The following is a 20,742-nucleotide window of genomic DNA, read 5'->3' as shown; positions in this document are numbered from 1 at the left end:
TCCTGATAGCCTATTGAAGAATGGCCAGTGCCATCTACCAATCAGCTTGCTAAACAACTGTCTACTGGTTATGACATCATGTCCAGTAACAGACGGCTGGAGCTGGCAGATTGGGTCTCTTCCCAGAGAACAGAAATGGTGGAGCATAAACAATTTTGGAATGCGGAGAGGAAATAACAGGAGATGGTTCAGTAAGCTGACGTGGTCTACGGACAGGACAGTCCTGCAAGAAATGTGCATTGCTGGCACAGTAGAGACACAACTTGTATGTTATCCTGCGCCGCCGTTCCTCTTCGGTCAGATGGGGGCGTGGACCACCTGTGCACTGGGAATTTGTTACCCCATAGTTCATAGAAAGCAGCAAATTTGTAGAAGTACTTTTAAGAGGTGCTGTTTGCACAGGTTCATCAGCAGAGAAGGTGGATTGAGGCAGCTCAGCAGCTTCTGAATTAAGAGAGGCAGAATCTGACAGTTTCCTGAGTGGGTCCACAAGTAAAGAGGAAAATCTAGCAAGCTGAGAACGTAGCAATATAATGTCCATCTGTAAAGTTTGTAGCAGTGGCAATTCCATGATTGGTGAAACAGACATGTTGCAAAAAACAAATGAAAACTTGATTGCAGAAAAAAGGTCCCAGAATAAAACAAAACTTTCACCTGACTCCAAAGCTGTTTTGTAGGCTGGTTATACTGTCACGGTTACAACAGGAGTACAGCTAGGAGTCACGGATATGGTGAAAACACTCTGTTTATTTGCAGAAAAGTATAAACAGCAGGTAATCAAGAGCAGTAGTAAATACCAGGTGCAAGCTGATGCAGGAAATAATAAGAATGTTCAGAAACCAGCAGGTAAACAGCTAATGCAGGGAAGCAGGATGTATGAACAGGTTCCAAGCAGGCATGAACCAGAGGAGCAAGGCAGGAGGAAGAATCCACAGGTTGCAACAAGGATATGACATCACAGGATGGGACAACAATAACCAGCCCTGTGTGCTGGGAGTAACAGGTATATAAAGGGAAAAAGAGACCACACCCAGGTGCATGGAATAATTGGAGAACAGAAAGGTTAACCCTTAAAGCACAATAAATGCACAATAGCAGCACCTCTGGACATCAGAGGTACTGCTGAAAACACATAAAAAGAACAAATACAAATAATAAAGTCCAAAAGGTAGGAGCTGCCAGGCTGATCGTGACTCTCTGTATTTTAAAATCTATGTTGGGACCCCCAGGGGCCAGGGTTTTCAACTCATAGATCCATCTGGTCTCAACTGTGTTGATAGTCTTCGTGAAATCTCCTCCCTTCCAATTCTTTTGTACTTTTTTAATTGCCATCAACTGTAAGGATGATGGGTCTTTGTTGTGTTTATACTTGTAGTGTTGGGATACACTATGGGTGTCTAGCCCTTTTTTTTTATATTATGTGTTCCCTATTCAAGTTTTTAGGGGTCTGGTCATTCGACCCATGTACTGGAGATTACACAGACATTGTAAGATGTAGATTATATTCCTAGTGTCGTAAGTGAGAGTGTCCCTGATTTTATATCTCTATCCTGTTTGGATGGAAGTAAACTCATTAATAGGTTTGGTGCTTTTATGTCTGGTGGATGAACAACCTGAACATCGGCCGCAGTGGCAGAAACCAGTAGGGTTCTTTGTCATTGTGAGGACTAACTGGACCTTAAGTCTAGGGGGCATATTTGCTAAACGACGGGTTTGAAAAAGTGGAGATGTTGCCTATAGCAACTAGATTCTAGCTGTCATTTTGTAGAATGTACTAAATTAATGATAGCTAGATTCTGATTGGTTGCTATAGGCAACATCTCCACTTTTTCAAACATGCAGTTTAGTAAATATACCCCTAGATTTCAGTTTCATCTGATTTTTTTTACCAACTTCTTTCTTAGAGCAGGTGGATTTCTAAAAATAATACTGGGTTGTGTGGGTAAAATTGTCTTGAGATCCTCATCCTGTAACAGGATCTCCCAAATTTTCTTGACAATTTTTATAATTTCTTTTGCTGACTGGTTGTATTTGGTTATGAAGTAGGTGTTAGTTCCTATCTCTACATCAGTCGGTTTATTCCTATAATTCAGAAGATCTTGCCTCTTCATATGTTCGACTTTTGTATAGACTAGCTCCAAGGCATGCTTGTTGTAATATTTTTGCTCAAATTGGGATTTAAGATATTTAGCTTGTACTTTGTAGTTGCTGATATCTGAGCAGTTCCTTCAGACTTTTTTAAACTTGCCTGTCGGAATACTGACAAGCCATTGACGGGAGTGATTACTTGTGTCCAAGATGTAGCTGTTAACATCTACCTGTTTGTAATATGTCTTAGTTTCCAGTCTATTGTCCTGTATATATATATATATATATATATAGAAAAATCCAGGAATTTAATTTCAGTTTTACTATATTTTGGAATGAATTTTAATTGATAGGGATTTTTATTTATGTGGGTTATGAAATTGAGGAGGGATTGTTCATCTCCTTTCCAGATGAGAAATAAATCATCTATATATCTGCGCCAGAGGACCAGGTTCGCTCCAAAGCCATGGTTGGACCATATCGCTTCATATTCCACTTGCTCATGATAAGATTGGTGTAGCTTGGAGTGAACCTAGTCCCCATGGCAGTACCACTAATCTGCAAGTAAAATTGTTCCTGAAACTAGAAAAAATTATGTTTCAGCATGAAATTTATACCTTCAAGAATTAATTCAATTTGTTCTAGATTGATGTTCCGATCATGAGTGAGATGATATTTGATGCTGGCTAGTCCTTGTGAAGTGTCGATCACCTTATACAGCGACGTAATGTCGTTTGTGACTAGCCTGTAATCAGAATGCCAGGTGACATTCTATAGAATTTGTAGTACTTGCTTTGCAACCTGAAAATGGGCTGTCTGCTATTTCACATATTTTTGAAGTTAATGGTCCAGATACTGTGATAGATTTGTTGTTAGTGAGTTAATCCCGGAAATTATGGGGCGGTCGTGAGGGTTCTGTAAATGTTTGTGTATCTTCGGTATATAGTAAAAAACCAGAATCACTGGATGTTTGACATGGAGGAATTCATACTCTTTCTTAGTGAAAATGCACTTTTGGCAACCATTTATATCATTCTAATCAGCAATTCCTGATATTTGCTTTAGGGATCTGATTTTAATGCTCGGTATGTATCTGAATCTCCTAATAGTTTTAGTGCTTCAGCATTATATTGACTTTGGTCAAGAATCACAACCCCCCTTCTCTGCAGGCTTAATCACAAGGTTGTCATTATTTTGCAGATCCTGAAGTGCATCACTTTCTTTTCATGTGAGATTTAATTTTGTTGGTTTTTGGAGAGTGGCAAAAAAAAAACCCAGAACAGGTAAATATTACTTTGTAACACTTCAGTTGTCGTATGCAGTTTCTGAGGAAAAGGGGAGGGGTAGATTAATCCCCCAAGCATTTGCTAAACTGGTCAATTGTAACATAACACCTGCGTGTTGTTTAATGTATACAGATGTTTTGGCAATTGTAAACCAAATACTTGTATATAGTCTCATTTGTTTATATTTACCAAATCCTATCTGTCCCACTCATTCAAACTGTTCTATAATACTGTATGGAGGAATCACTTTGACCAATAGGCAATCAGGACAGTGTTTTTACGGAATGTATCAATTGTCAATCAAATTGAGGACATATAATCTGATACGATTGGGAACTATACACTCCTCATTGAGAAAGTCACAACAGTGACAAAACGCGTTTCGGTAACTCCCCTCACAAATTACTAGAACAGGACCATCCTACAGGAAGTGATACATGCATTCCATGCGTCTCTTATCACAGCACGTCAAAGGATCAAAAGTCTGCTACTATCAAGAAGACGGACAACATTGCTCCGAATAGCAAGGAATAGGAAGGACTACAGAACAGCAAGTATTGTGGGACATACCATATACTTATGTGACAACATCTTTTCGGATTTGTCAGGCATTTGTACTTTGGACTCATTTGGATGTGTTCATCGATAATCTGCTTTGAACTCCATAGTTACAATTTCTTACTAGCACTGACTTATGTCAGGTTTTTTTATGCACGCTACACACCCCCTATACTGAAAACTTCATTTACATAGGTAGTCTCACATATTATTGCAGATACACAGTACGGATCTTTAGTGCTAGATCAACCTTATTCAAACGTGCCTATTTCTATGATAGGTCTGGACAGTGATCAGATGAATTGCAATTAATTTGAAAGTCTCTCTTTGCCATGACAATGAAGTTTATCCCAAAAACAACATTTCCACTGCATTTCAGCCTGCCACAAAAGGACCAGCTGACATCAGGTCATTGATTCTCTCGTTAACATAGGTGAGAGTGTTGATGAGTACAAGGCTGGAAATCACTCTGTCATACTGATTGAGTTAGAATAAAAAACTGGAAGCTTTCAAAGAATGGTGGTGCTTGAAATCATTGTTTTTTCCTCTGTTAACCATGGTTACCTGCAAAGAAACATGTGCAGTCATCATTGCTTTGCACAAAAAGGGTTTTACAGGCAAGGATATTGCTGCTAGTAAGATTGCACCTAAATCAATCATTTATTGGATCATCATGAACTTCAAGGAGAAAGGTTTAAAAGTTGTGAAGAAGACTTCAGGGCACCCAAGAACCTCCAGCAAAAGCACCAGGACGTCTGCTAAAGTTGATTCAGCTGCGGGATTGGGGCACCAATACTGCAGAGCTTGCTCAGGAATGGCAGCAGTCAACTGTTTGTGCATCTGCATGCACAGTGAGGTGAAGACTTTTGGAGGATGGCCTGGTGTCAAGAAGCCCAGCAAAGATGCCACTTCTCTCCAGGAAAAATATCAGGGACAGACTGATATTCTGCAAAAGGCACAGGGATTGGACTGCTGAGAACCTGGGTAAAATAATTTTCTCAAATGAATAACCTTTCAGATTGTTTTGGATGTCTGGAAAAACTCGTGACCAGAGAAGGAAAGGTGAGCACAACCATCAGTCCTGTGTCATGCCAAAAGTAAAGTATCCTGAGACCATTCATTTGTGAGGTTGCTTCTCAGCCAAGGGAGTGGGCTCACTCACAATTTTTTTCCTAAGAACACAGCCATGAATAAAGAATGGTACCAAAACATCCTCCAAGAGCAACTACTCCCAACCATCCAAGAGCAGTTTGCAAGGATCACAACATCGAAATTTTGGGTCCATGGCCAGGAAACTCCCCAGACCTTAATCCCATTGAGAACTTGTGGTCAATCCTCAAGAGACAGGTGGGCAAACAAAAACCTACAAATTCTGACAAACTCCAAGCATTGATAAGGCAAGAATGGGTGGCCATCAGTCACTATGTGGCTCAGAAGTTGATTGACAGCATGCCATGGAGTATTGCAGAGGTCTTCAAAAAGAACGGTCAACACTGCAAATATTGACTCATTGCATAAACTTAATGTAATTGTCAATAAAAGCCGCTGACACTTATGAAATGCTTGTAATTTTACTTGAGTATACCATAGCAACATCTGACAAAAAGTTTAAAGACACTGAAGCAGCAAACTTTGAGAAAACCAATACTTGTGCCATTCTCAAAACTTTTGGCCAGGACTGTATTATTACTAATAAAAACATCATCGCCAATTTGAATATAGTAGTCATCCATTTTTTTTATAATGAATTACTTATTATGCTTTTATTGTATTAATGTAGCATATATTTATGTACTCCAAAGAACCCCACCCCCTTCCATTGCCCCCTTAATCTTGCCATGTTCTCTTCAGACCCCCCATCCCCACCTTCTCTCCAGCAATAACTCCTGATCTCTCCACCCCCTCTCCCCCTGTTAATTCCAGCTCCCTCTCCCCCAGTGCTCTCCAGCTCCCTTCTCCACCTATAATCTCCAGTCCTTTCTCCCCCAATTTTCTCTCTAGCCCTTACAGTAATTTAATTACCTTAGGGCTCCTTAGCTTCTCTTCTTAGCTCTGCCTCTTCTTCCTGCTTTTCCTTGCTGTGTCTTCTTCCTGTTTCTTCTTGCTCTGCCATCTTCCTGTTCTGTCATCTTTTTGCTCTGTGTTCGTCCTGCTTCTTCTTGTTTCCAGTCTGGCTCCTCTATACAGCGTCTTGACATTTTCTTTGCATGAACCTAGCGCCTTCCTCATTTTGTCGGCTCCCTGTCACTGAGAAATTGCAGCCCTGAAGTGCATGCGATGGGGCTTAATGCTTATCTGGGGAGCTGCATATAGCTGGTAGGGATTGTGCCTCCTCAACCTTGCCTCTCGGGCCAATCTCACCACCCTTGTTGCAACCCTGCTGCCAACTACCCACATTCCTGTCAAATCTCTCTTATTTCCTATTTCCTGCATTTGAGCCTGATTTGTAGACTTTTATGAATAAATTTCTCTACTGGTTCTCAAAAGTGTTTCTTTAAGGGCAATTTATAAAGCTGCATAAATGCAGGCATACACCAAAAATGTTTTTGCATCATTAGTTGTGCTTGTTTACATAGTAAAAAAATGAGCTGTCAAGATGGCAGTGACTGTGGGGGATGACGAAGTTTGCTACAGACTCATGGGAGGATCTAGGCAGATCTAGATTTTACTAGCCTAATATGGTAAAATAAAGAACTCCTCATATTACACCCATATGCAAGAATTGGGTTTTGTAATGGAGGACTAGATATTTAAATGGGCTTCATGGGTTGACATTGTTCAATGTGGAAGTGGCTCCTGATTTTACATATGACCATATAGCTTCATTTCCTGGTAAAAAGATCTGCCTTTTATATATTCTTGGCTCTGACTTTTTGCAGGAAAATCCATTTAGAAGCGTAATTTAACTAGGGAAATAAAAATTCTGAAATGTATGAATGTGATATTTTAAATAAAGACAATCCCCATGTCACCTTAGTCCTATAATTTATTGAAAACATGAATGAGGCTCAATCAATCAGGAGTTTAAGAGAAAATGTACCTAAACATAACTGTGCATACCAAATATATTACATGTATTACCAGTTTTAAGTATGCGTAAGGTGACAGCCAGAAGTAGAGACCCTGCACTCCTATCACTGACACCTCAGTTCGGTCTGTGCCTGGTGATGGGACTACAGATATTCAGGACAGGGAAGTAGCCCACCCAAATATTCTACACACTGATGTACTGGTGATAGCCTACACCAAGAGAGAGAGGCGAAACAGAAAGATGATACTAACCAAATAATCACCGCCTCCTCTTGATGGTCGTCTGAATTCCAAGGATTAGTGCCTAGAAAATGGGGAGACACTAGACAACCCACCAACAAGGCTGTCTACGCTAAAATTTACCTCCCACACTAGTGCTAGCTGCAACAACAACAAACCAGCAGTGTCGTGGTCCTAACAAAAGTTCTATTTGACCAGATGCGCAACTTTAGTTGTAGTGTACTGCACTAACTCAAACCCCACAGTTCAAAAACACCAATCACAAAAGACAGTCGACAGGGAACAATAGATACAAATAGCCTGTCTTTATTGGGGGCATGATTTGACTGAATCCTATAGGGAAAAATATTTCAAAAGACTATAATACAGTAAAGTGACCACCACACAATACAATGGGGACAGACCGGATGCGGTCTCAAAATGACAGGGTACATTCTGTTACCAGGCCTAATTGCAATCTCATCTCCACAGTCCTAGTGCCTTAAATTCATGCCCACAAGCTATTCCTGTAATTTACTTGGCTACAGGGTAATTCTTTATTTAAATGGTGCCACAAGCTACACTTGAAATTATCTTGGACCACAGACTAAGCCTGACTTGAAACTAATGCACCCTAAAGAAAATACAATGAACCTAAACAATCCTAATTAGCCAGGGCCTTATGTCCACTGCTACTGCATGATCCTAGTGCCTGTGAGATGCCCACGGCCTTGTGTCCAAAGTGTAGGAAAGAGGAATGGCGTGGGTCTGGAAGAGGGCTACCCAAAAGACCTTACCTCACTCTAGCAGCTTACGTTGATAGAAGGGGAGAACCATGATAGCTCTTTTGCTTCCTCCTGCTGCTTCTTCTAGGCAGTATCTTCAGAAGTCTTCTGGCATGATCCCTCAGCTCTCTGGTTCTACGTTGTCTGTCGCCGTCTTCTGTCTTATCTTTTTTTCTCTACTGACTTCTTTCTTCTATCCAGCATCTTCTGTGTTGATCCTGGCGTCTTCTGCCTTGATTGCATTATCTTGTTTCTGAAGATCTCCGCTTGACTCTAGCCATAAAACTCAAACTACTCCTTACGGGATGACAATATAATTGTCTTTGCATGGGTGGGGACTGGTGATGCACAGACACTTGTTCGCTCGATACGGTGCCAAAAATTCAAATGGCCGGAGGTGAACCTTGATTGGCTCACCATTCATGCCACTGGCAGTGAATTGCTTCCGATTCTCTGTCACCAGCGCCGGGAACCCTGGAAGAAGGAACAGCTTACTTTCATCGGATCCCTGGACAGTTGAGTGTTCTCTTCTTTTCTTCGTCCTCTTCACAGGCTCCACATCCGCAGAGCAGCCTCTCACATAACAGTGCATGTTAAGTTGTTCTTTTCCTGTATTAATACAAAACAGGTGACATTTGAGAAAATGCATGCTTTGAAAAGTACTTTTTTTTTAATGATATTGAAGGTAGAGGTTATAGTTCTCTCTCTCCTCTTCAATTGCTGGATTGCCTTTTTAAATTTCAAGGCCTCTTTCTTCAATTTCCTATGTTTCTATTTGAGTCTGATGGTTGGTTCAAAGATTTATGCTGAAGACAATCATCAACACAGACCTTTGCAAAATGTTAAAAAAAAGAAAACTTTATTTTAAAAAAATGGTGGTGGGTGCGGGGTAATAAACTTTCATTTGATAAATAGTATTTTATGATGGTGCTCTAGAGGTACCATCAAGCCCCTAAACTGTTTAGGTATGCTGACACTTGTAGAGATAGCAGTGCCAGCATATTCATTGCTGTCAGTGCATGCTGATACATGAAGATATTCTACACCTGTAGTGCACCTGTATACAAATACTGTAAACAAAGCACATATAATGTTAAAAAATAATTAAAATTAAAAACTACCACATCTGCTTTTTCCAATTTATTGCTCATCCCCCTCTTTCTTCTTCCATGTACACCATTCGCAATAGAACAAAAAACCCTATTAAAGACAAGTACTTGCTCTTAGTGGAATCACAATGCAACTGACAGGCCGGGTGGACAGTCAGCTTTTAATCAATAAACAAATTGCTCAGATCATGGAAACTCACTCTGTATTAGTTAGTAGTGGTGAGAACCCACGTGGAGTCTCACCATTATCCGCAATGAACACCCTGGTAGGGGAGTACATTTTTTTGAGGGTTCGGTTCCCCTAAGAAATTTAACTCCATATTGAACAAGCAAGGGCTAAGTGACATTACCAGGGAGACCTCATGCTGACGATTTACTGTCAAGCTGAGGATTCCCTATTATAGCTTTACCAGCCCGTAGTAACCTACTGCTGTAGCACCTTTATCGGAGGCCTAGGCTATGAGCGTTAGTTCTGGGAACACTCATTTGGGTGGGGCATACTGTTTGGTTGTTTTTTTACTACATTACTTCAAGATGATGATGACTTTCCTGTCATCAGCATGATTATATGCTTAATAGTGAATCATCCTGCTTTTTGTTTTGCATAAACATGGATTTATGCATATAGTATATGGTGATTCACACAGAGCTTAAGATCCATGAAAATCAGCATATATAAGCAATTGTGTGCTTTTTTGTGAACACTATTTGCACCTGCTTTTTTTAGACAAAAATGTGCCCAACTCCACAACATGCTCAGGATCTTTATAAAACAGATACTAATGCTAATTGCTAGTTAGTGTCTTGGTGGGGAACTCTCTTTCATTTTTGGCTCTTAGTATAGTATACTAGAATACTATCTGTTGTATGAGCATGGACATGTACATGGAGTAGGCCTTGCTTCCCAGTATTCTAATATATGCGTCAGTTTAACTTAATATGGAGATTTCTCTGTAGCCTTACTGGGCAAATAATATTGTACATAACATTCTATCATGAGTGTTTCACCCAATAATGCATAGCACATACAACCCTGAAGTGAACTGTCTAGAGCAACAAAAGACCCCACTGGCTCAGGGCCGTCTTTCCCATTGGGCACGCTTGGCAACTGGGAAGTAATCCTGAAAACAAACAAAAAAACCTTACCATTTTGCATTCACGCTGCAGCGATCCGGCTCCCTCCCTGTTCCCCTCGTGTTGCGGTTGCATTGAATGTCGGTTGTGACGCCATCATGCCCGACATTTTGATTGAGGAGCGCACCAACAGGAGACGCGACGGAGAAGCAAGCGAGGTTTCGAAGAACAAGAAAAACAGAAAAGAAGGAAAAAGAAGAGAAGACAATAGAAAGGTAAGTGAAGGGGGATTCAGTTTCTGAGTTGCTGTACTTGCGCTCCTCCAACGAGGGGGTAGGGGATTAGGATGTTGCCACCGAGGGTTGCTTTCAGGGTTGCCTTAATACCCCATAAATATGCAAAATAATTTGATTGGTTATGAGGAAGGGGCGCATAAAGTGGGTAAGAGGCAGGGTAAGGGAAAATATTCCTATTCTAAGCTAGCTAGTTACTTTGAAAATATTCTTGTTTTGTAAGTACACTAGAGTTGAGTAACAGATGTTATAACCTATTCAAGGTGATTATTGCTTTGCAGTTTTAAATACCGATCAGACAGAAAAATTTCTAAAGTTTTACTAAGACTACATTTGAGTGCACATATATGCTGAAGGGGGGAGCAATTGGAGAAAAATAAAGGGAATATCATATCATAAGGACATATGATAAGGGCATATCTCGTCATAAAGGCATATCTCATATATCAGGGCATATCATAAAGGCATATCTCATATCATAAAGGCATATTTCATAACATAAGGGCATATAAAGGTGGAACAATATCTGTAGTACAGCATGTTTTTTTAATGTTCAAACACTGGTTTTATTGCAGGTAACAATAAATATAAGATTAATATTATTGATGATTTAATTTTTTATTCCTGTGAGTGGTTGTGTAGGTGGGGGCCCCACTGCTTTGCCCGGGGGCCCATAATGTTGTTAAGATGGCCCTGCCCTGGGTTCCACTACTGTCAGCTAAGAACAAGAAACTGAGGCTACAGTGGGCATAGGCTCACCAAAACTGGCCAGTTGATCATTGGAATGACATTGCCTGGTCTGCAAATCTCAATTTCTGCGGTGACATGCAGAAGATAGGGTCAGAATTGGCATAAACAACATGAAACCAACGGTCCATTATGGCTTGTATCAACAGTGCAGGTTGGCGGTGGTTTAATGGTGTGGGGAATGTGTTTTGGCACACATTAGGCCCCTTAACTCCAATGGAACATCATTTAAATGCAACAGCCTATCTAAGTATTGTTACAGCATTCTTACTGACTATGTGCATCTCTCTATGACCACAGTCTACCCATTTTCTGTTAGATACTTCCAACAGCATAGCGTGGCATGTCCCAAAGCACATGTGATCTCAAGCTTGTTCCATGAACATGACAATGAGTTCTATGTACTTCAATAGCCTCCACAGTCACCAGCTCTCAATGCAACAAAAAACTTCTGGGATGTGGCGGGACTAGGTGATAAAATATAACTGCACAGCTTTTAAGAGTTCATTTGCAATGGGAGCTCTAAACAGAGTTGGTCTTGCGATGTCTATGAGGGTTTTTACATTTTCCCATGCCATCATTTTTACAGCAAGATGCCAGCCCAGACCTAGTTGAAGAAATAAAGAGGATCAACGAGGTTGGTGTGGGGAGTGTTTATTTCCAATAAATGTTTGTTTTTTTTCTTATGTGTGTGTCTCTTTATTTTATTTACATGTTTCCCTGGTGCACTGCAGGTCTCAGTGTGCCTAGTTCTAGCATTGGAAACTTTGGAGGGACCCTGCACTTTTAATCTCTAACCAATTTTGCCAGTATCTGCCTAGATTGGCAGCAGTAGGGCTGGTTTTTCCTTTTGGGGGGACCCACTTATTTTTCTTTTTTCATTTATTTATTTGGTGGGCTTACAGCAAAATAAGCATATGATTCTTTTAAAGCATATCCTAGTAAAATGTACACATTTTGCATACTATGCTATCTATCCTAAGATACGTTGGCCTATGAATACAGAGTAAAGTACATATTTAAAAAGGATGCAATTTACACTTACATTTCAGTGTAAATTGCATCCAACTCTGCATAAGGTCCTCAGTGTGTATTTCACTTTTAATAATTATATAGAAGTAGCCTACTCCGCAAAACTAGAGAACCAGGGAATGTGTTTGGAGTGAAACATGCTATTTTGCCTTGTTTATGATCAGTTTTAAAGTTATATAGTCAATGTATGCAGAGGAGTCTTTTTTCATCTTTTGGCACCATTTTTTACCATTACTTCATCATCATCATCATCATCATCATCATCATCATCAACATTTATTTATATAGCGCCAGCAAATTCCGTAGCGCCATTTTTTACCATTAGTTATTTTATTGCAATGTTTGTGATCCAATTTTCTAGTGATAATCAATGGTCGAAGAGGAAATTTAGAAGTGGTGGTATGGAAAATGTAAGGGAATGGAATTTGATAGTTTTACAATGAAGGCAGTAGGAGGTGGCCTGTATGGCAATCCATTATATACCAGCCCTCTTCAACTACTGGCGCTAATTGTACTGAATATGAGCTAGAGGGTACATAAAATGGTTATTTAAATATGTAACTGGTCATTTTAAATTGTGTTCAACTTATCCAGCTGTGAGACATAATATATATAAAAATATTTTAAAAGCTTCTACTTAGCAAATAAAAGTATGCCAAACAGCATGTTGTGACTTTAAATACACAAAACTGCATTAACAAAAAATATTAAATGTCTCACTTGAACATGTTAGTAGGTAGGAGCATGTCAGTGTTTAGACCTACCGCACATAGTAACTGCATACTATGATAATGTGTTTTAGTCAGACCTGAAAGAGTTGACCAATCATCCATTGTACATAAAAAGTTGAGACAAGGGATGAACTGAAACGATTCAGGCAATATTAAAAGGCCTAGAGGTGATAGCATTTCCTTTCAAAGTTCAAGGTTTAAAAGTTCAAGTTTTGACAGCGAGCATCACCCATGGGGAAATTATATTTACGTATATAGTTTATGACATCTAGTAAATAAAATCTAATCTTTGGGGTGTTTGCAAGAAAGTTATGGTACAGAAACACAAACAATAAAAGTACAAAAGGACTTCAAAAAATTATTCTTATGTTTATGTATACTGTATATATGTAATTCAAAAGTGTATATTATTTAATTGATGGCCTTGTAAAATGTACTAACAAATTCTATTATTTTTGATACTATAATTAAATTATTCATTATTGAGCATTAGGAACACAAGTTAAAAAAGGAACAGCATATCACTACAGGGCCAGATAGGATATTCAGCTAACTTGCCCAGACATGTTCAATGGAGATAAAAATATGAGACATGTTATATTGGCATCAATTGTAATAAAAAATCTGGTGAACGGTATTTGTTTTATTATTCAAATAATAGCTGTCATGCAGTTGTCACAATGTAAAATAAGAAATGTAAATAAGGCCTTGTTACACTTAGTAGAGGAACATCTACGAAAGAGTACAAAAGCAGCTGCAACACCCACAAAAACTGCATATCTGCTTTTCAGCTAAAAAGACACCAGTATAACTAAATTTCCACTCCTATGTCTAAAAGTATGACAGTTTGGCAATCACAGTGGAGGTGATCATTTTGACCAAGGGAGGGCTGACAAATTTTAGCCCGGGGGGGCAAGACTTGACTCAGCAGCCTACTAGGAACATTTTAAAGGGAAAAAAATGCAGCTGGCCCAGTGACCCAGCGTAAGGAAGTCCACTACCCACTATGGGGCTAGCTCGGGAGGTAGATGCCCCCCAGCCTCCCAGCCCAGCCTGCCCCTGATTTTGATGTCTCTGACTTACTGTATCTGATGCCCAAAACAATACAACCATCCTGAAAAAATCACAAATATTGCCAAACAAAATGAAAGTCATCAACCTGTCACTTTTAAGCTATATTCCTATTCCACTATCCTCTGTATGTAATAAATAAATATAAATAAATTAAATGACTGGACTAACTATTATTTTCTAGGACAAACCTAAAAGGCTTTCAGTCTTACTGAAAAGATATGATTAGTAGAGATGTGCACAGACCCCTTTGGTTTTGGTTTCGGTTCTAAAACCATCTTCGTGTTATGGTTTTGGACCAAATTTTTCATGTGTTTTGGTTTTGGATCTGGATTTAATTAAAAATTGTGAATAATAGGTAAAATCATATGAGTGTGAGCTGTTTTTGTTCCTACATTACTATTTATAGCAATAACATTCATTTACAGTTATTTATAGTCTATTTTCTATTGATCTGTTCACAACTGCCACTCACAGCTGAAATGGTTTGAGAAAATCGTTGAAGCATATAAAGTATGGAATTCCACCTTATTACTACTCCTTGCTGGATGTGATACATATGTTCGACAGTTGCATGATCAACATTTATATGGTCGACACCATAATATAGACAGGGTTGGAAAGTTGAGAATAGTAACATAGGCAGTATTATTAAGTTGACAATTGAAACGTAGACAGTATTATTTGGTTCATAATTGAAATGTAGACATTATTATTTGGTCGACCTAAGGTTGTTGACTTTCTGAATATTTAGCTATCGAACTCATAGCATTTTACGCAAGATGATAGACCAAGGCCTTAATGTGAAATAGTGCGAGATGGAAATATCCTTGGGCCCACCCACTCATCCATATGTTGAAAAGGACATACACATGGTTTAACAAACCAAGCACCTCAGCGGCAGAAACTGCCACTTTTGTGCCTGAAGTGTTTGATTTGTTTGGGCCTCTACAAAAGAGAACATTTTGGCTGTTGGTTGATGACCTGGAGAATACATAAAGATTTTAACAAAATACTTATGGGCATATGGCTAACAGTGGTCAACTTCCTGTATGTTGGCAATGGCATCATCATCCTCATAACTAATGTCAAGATCATTAACACGCAATATTAGTTCCTCCCCACTGGAATCTAGCATTAGTGATTCCGTTTGTAATTGGCAGCAAGAACAGTATTCCTCATACAATTTGTTGTTCATTTTAATGAACACCAATTTTTCAACATTCTCCGACAATCACTCACAATGTTTCCAGCTGTGCTAACTACACTTTCTGAGTACACCTTGAATGTGGGCAGCTGAATTACACCATAGCTAATTTATTCAAGGGGCTCCAAATTTCCTTTTGCCTCCCAGAATTCAAAAGGACTGTTTTAGATGCTAATTTTTACATTATCATTAAAGTCATCCTCCACCATTCTACGAATACAAGTTGTATTAGATTGCGACATGTAGAGTTGTCAATATATTTGGGAATTTCTTTTAAGTTTGACCAGGTGTCATAATGTCCTTTCAAATTGGTGTGCTGTGTTGAGTCACCATCACTAGGTCACTTAGAAAAGCTTTTCTGGCAGTAGTATTTGTAGGAGAAGCTGAAGCAGGAGACGTGACGTGCGACTGGAGCCAACAGCTTGTTCACAAGAAGCTATTTGCATTTGTGAAGATTTGTGTCATTTTGAATGAAAGACATTACTGTATATATGACTTAAACCTAGGATCAAGCAAAATGTAGTGATCAAATTTAAATGTACCCCGTTGTCCAGAAACAGAAACGATGGTCAGTCTTTTCGATGCCCATTATCTTGTGCACATTCTCATGAAACCCAATCCCTATAAACCATAAGCTCCTCCGCCAGCTCTAGCCTGATAGATAGCTGGCAAACCCATATCTTCCTCTCCCTGAGTCACATTGCCTATATATATTGTGATGAGGTTGTATTTGCACAACACTTATCTCCAGAATAGTTAAATCAAGTGTCCAATGTTATTGTCAGAATGGTAAGTGCAGCATTTTGTTCAGCATATAATGATACCTGCAGCCATTCAAAATCCCTGCAACTGTGTCTCTGTCTAGACATACATCTAATATCTAGTCACCGGCCAAATAACTGACTTCAGTGTTCTCACCAAACAACAAACAAACAGTCTTTTATTTTCCTCTGAAGCACTAATTAATCTGTAAGGAAAATAACATACTAATTGCATCCATGTGGTACACACGTGTGTCTGTGTGCTGCATGAAAGCAGGAGTGGGAATTTAACCCTGTCTGCAGCCTATACCTGCAGACTCACCAGGAATTTCACCATCCCCTATGCAGGAGAGTTGTGGAATATAACCCTCTTTGCCACAAACTATATATATATATATATATATTAGAGATGGGCGGGTCCGGTTCTCCGAGAACCGAACCCACCCGAACTTTGGGTATCCGAGTACCGAGCTGAGCAGCTCGGTACTCTCCCGCCCATTCCGAATCCAAATCGAGGCCGAACGTCATTGTGACGTCGTCGGATCTCGGGACTCGGTTCTCGCGATACTTCAACTTTATAAATACACGCCTCCACAGCAATCCATCGCCATTTGACAGAGGGAGAGAGCAGGGTGTAGTCATAGGCTAATTAGAGCAGGGACAGAGAATACCATATTGTTCTTGCAATTGCTCTAACCAAAATCGCTAGTGCAGAGAGGAGGATAGAGGTTTATTATTTTTTCTTCATATTTGGCACTCCCCAGCGCTTTTGGGGTGTCCCCCATAATTGTGCATTAATATTTCTGGCTGTCAAAAGTCATATCTGTCAGCAGTATCTACTCAATAATTTGTAGCACACCTCAGTGTTTTTGGGGTGTCCCCCATAATTGTGCATTAATATTTCTGGCTGTCAAAAGTCATATCTGTCAGCAGTATCTACTCAATAATTTTTAGCACTCCTCAGTGTTTTTGGGGTGTCCTCCCTAATTGTGCATTAATATTTCTGGCTGTCAAAAGTCATATCTGTCAGCAGTATCTACTCAATAATTTTTAGCACTCCTCAGTGTTTTTGGGGTGTCCTCCCTAATTGTGCATTAATATTTCTGGCTGTCAAAAGTCATATCTGTCAGCAGTATCTACTCAATAATTTTTAGCACTCCTCAGTGTTTTTGGGGTGTCCTCCCTAATTGTGCATTAATATTTCTGGCTGTCAAAAGTCATATCTGTCAGCAGTATCTACTCAATAATTTTTAGCACTCCTCAGTGTTTTTGGGGTGTCCTCCCTAATTGTGCATTAATATTTCTGGCTGTCAAAAGTCATATCTGTCAGCAGTATCTACTCAATAATTTTTAGCACTCCTCAGTGTTTTTGGGGTGTCCTCCCTAATTGTGCATTAATATTTCTGGCTGTCAAAAGTCATATCTGTCAGCAGTATCTACTCAATAATTTTTAGCACTCCTCAGTGTTTTTGGGGTGTCCTCCCTAATTGTGCATTAATATTTCTGGCTGTCAAAAGTCATATCTGTCAGCAGTATCTACTCAATAATTTTTAGCACTCCTCAGTGTTTTTGGGGTGTCCTCCCTAATTGTGCATTAATATTTCTGGCTGTCAAAAGTCATATCTGTCAGCAGTATCTACTCAATAATTTTTAGCACTCCTCAGTGTTTTTGGGGTGTCCTCCCTAATTGTGCATTAATATTTCTGGCTGTCAAAAGTCATATCTGTCAGCAGTATCTACTCAATAATTTTTAGCACTCCTCAGTGTTTTTGGGGTGTCCTCCCTAATTGTGCATTAATATTTCTGGCTGTCAAAAGTCATATCTGTCAGCAGTATCTACTCAATAATTTTTAGCACTCCTCAGTGTTTTTGGGGTGTCCTCCCTAATTGTGCATTAATATTTCTGGCTGTCAAAAGTCATATCTGTCAGCAGTATCTACTCAATAATTTTTAGCACTCCTCAGTGTTTTTGGGGTGTCCTCCCTAATTGTGCATTAATATTTCTGGCTGTCAAAAGTCATATCTGTCAGCAGTATCTACTCAATAATTTTTAGCACTCCTCAGTGTTTTTGGGGTGTCCTCCCTAATTGTGCATTAATATTTCTGGCTGTCAAAAGTCATATCTGTCAGCAGTATCTACTCAATAATTTTTAGCACTCCTCAGTGGTTTGCGCTCAGAATGGATTCAAAGCAGTCCACATATGATCTAAATGAGCAACCAGGTTCTGTCACCAGTCCTGATGTTAGTGTTCCCAGTACGTCATCTGGCCAAGGCGATGTCAAACAACAGAGTGTTTTCAAATTAGTGCAAAAAACAAAAACCAAAAAAAAATTTACTGTATTGAAGCGAAAAAGAAGTGTAACTGAGCAAAAGTTAAGTGACGATAAAAAAAAAATTGCAAGCATGCCATTCTACACACGCAGTGGCAAAGAGAGAATGAGGCCTTCACCTTTGGCTATTAGTGGCAGATCCCAAAAAGTTACCCAGGCTACAATTGGTGCACAACTACTGTTACGCGTCAAAGCTGAGCTGCAAGATACCAGTGAGGCATTACAGGAGAATATTTGCTCTGATTCACAAATGACAACAATCCCTGTGGAGAGTCCATCCAACAGTGGGATGTCTAATCGTGAGCATTCTGCTGATGTGTGCCTTAATAGCCCGAGTGTAGCCGGTGATACCCAAATTGAGGATGCCACTTTGGAATTAGAAGAGGATGAGGGGGAGATTTGTGTAGGCGACGAGGGCGCTAATGAGGATGTTGATGAGGATGAGGTTGTTTGTGTAAGTCCTGCACCAGTGGCAGCAGTTCTGGCACGTGACAAGAAAAAGGCCATTGTCATGCCTGGGCATAAAACAAAAAAATCCACTTCTTATGTGTGGAATTATTTCTACCCAAATCCAGACAACAATTGTATAGCCATTTGTAGTGTATGTGAAGCCACAGTCAGTCGAGGGAGGGACCTTAACCATCTTGGAACCTCGTCTATGTTACGCCATTTAACGAGAGTTCATGGCAAAGTGTTGGGAAAAGCTGAAAGTTCTTCCCAAAAGAATACAAGCACTCCCTCATCAGCTAAGACCCTCCGCTCACCGACATACCGACGGCTACAAAATACACCCACCACACCATCCTCATCAATATCCTCAGTAGCGCTCGGAGTTAGCCCGGCATCCCACTTAAGGCTGGATGACTCCGGCACTATTATTGATTCCTCTGAAGAAAGCGTTAGTCCTGCTGCTGCTGTTGCTGCTGCTGGGGGTGAATCGTCATCCCAGAGGCAGGTGAATAAAATGAGCAGTCCTACATTTCAGCAATTAACTGTGAAACAATCATTTGCGAGGGGAAGCAAATATGACAGCAGTCACCCAGTCGCCAAGCGAATCACAGACGCCATGGCTGCAATGTTAGTGTTAGATCTGCGTCCAATCTCCACAATAAACGCAGCTGGTTTTTCACAGTTAATTGAGGTTTTGTGTCCGCGTTACAGAATTCCATCGCGACACCATTTCTCCCGTAAAGCTATTCCACAACTATACCAAAAAGTGTGTAAAAATGTAGAGATTGCGCTGAAAAATGCCATTCTGCCCACTGTTCACTTAACCACAGATATGTGGACAAGTGGAAGTGGCCAAACCAAAGACTATATGACTGTGACAGCCCACTGGGTTGGTCATTCACCTTCACCAGCAGGAACAGCAGCAGCATGTACACCACTACGTAACATTTGTCACAGGCAGGCCACTCTTTGTATCACCGGCTTCACTAACAGGCATACGGCTGACAATTTGTTACGCAAACTGAGAGATGTGATTGATGCATGGCTTATACCACTCGGACTCTCCCCAGGGTATGTCATTTCAGATAACGCCAACAATATAGTGCGAGCATTACAGCTGGGTGATTTCCAACATATTCCCTGTTTTGCTCACACCATCAACTTGGTGGTGCAGAGCTTCCTACGAAATAACCGTGAGGTGCAGGAGATGCTTTCGGTGGCCCGTAAAATTTCAGGCCATTTCAGGCATTCAGCCACAGCATGTAGGAGATTACAGCAGCTCCAAGAGCAGTTTAACTTGCCCTGCCACCAACTTAAGCAAGAGGTGGTAACTCGGTGGAATTCCACCCTGTACATGCTTCAGAGGATGGAGGAACAGCGCAAAGCCATCCAAGCATATTGCACAAGTCATGACATTGGGAAAGGAGGGGGGATGTATTTCACTCTTGCACAGTGGGGAATCCTTTCAGTGCTGTGCAAGGTGCTGAAACCATTTGAAGTTGTGACATGTGAGGTCAGTGCAGACTCTGCTAGTTTGAGCCAAGTCATTCCTTTAATTAGACTATTGGAAAAGCAGCTTGAGAAAATGAAGGAGGAGCTGAAAGCAAGCAATTCAGCAAAGTATGTTGGCCTTGTCGATCAAGTACTTAATTCGCTTCACAATGATCCTCGAGTTATTAAGATCTTGAACTCGGATCAGTACGTTTTGGCCACTGTGCTTGATCCAAGGTTTAAAACCTACATTGAGTCTTTACTTGTAAATGAGCGAGATGTGAACTTTTGCAAGGAGCTATTGCTCAGCAAGTTGGCCGCTGAACTGGGCCTCGGCTTGACGACGTGTCCTCCTTCACTTTCTCAAGCTGTTGCTCGTAAAAAATTAAATTTCCAAAAAAGAAGCAGGGAAGACACAGGGGGCAGACGAGAACAATTTAACATCTGGGCTGGTTTGAAGGATTTTTCAAAAAAAAGTG

At 40.2% G+C, this 20,742-nt stretch overlaps 1 pseudogene; it reads right to left on the bottom strand.

Annotated features, from left to right (window-relative positions):
- LOC142139839 (calcium-activated chloride channel regulator 1-like) overlaps nt 1-20,742 on the bottom strand; it is an 85,223-nt pseudogene that overhangs the window by 46,506 nt on the left and 17,975 nt on the right.

The sequence above is a fragment of the Mixophyes fleayi genome, chromosome 2 (assembly GCF_038048845.1).
Source record: "Mixophyes fleayi isolate aMixFle1 chromosome 2, aMixFle1.hap1, whole genome shotgun sequence".
NCBI lineage: Eukaryota > Metazoa > Chordata > Amphibia > Anura > Limnodynastidae > Mixophyes > Mixophyes fleayi.
The sequence above is the reverse complement of the archived record's forward strand: the minus strand, read 5'-3'. Positions and strand labels throughout refer to the sequence as shown.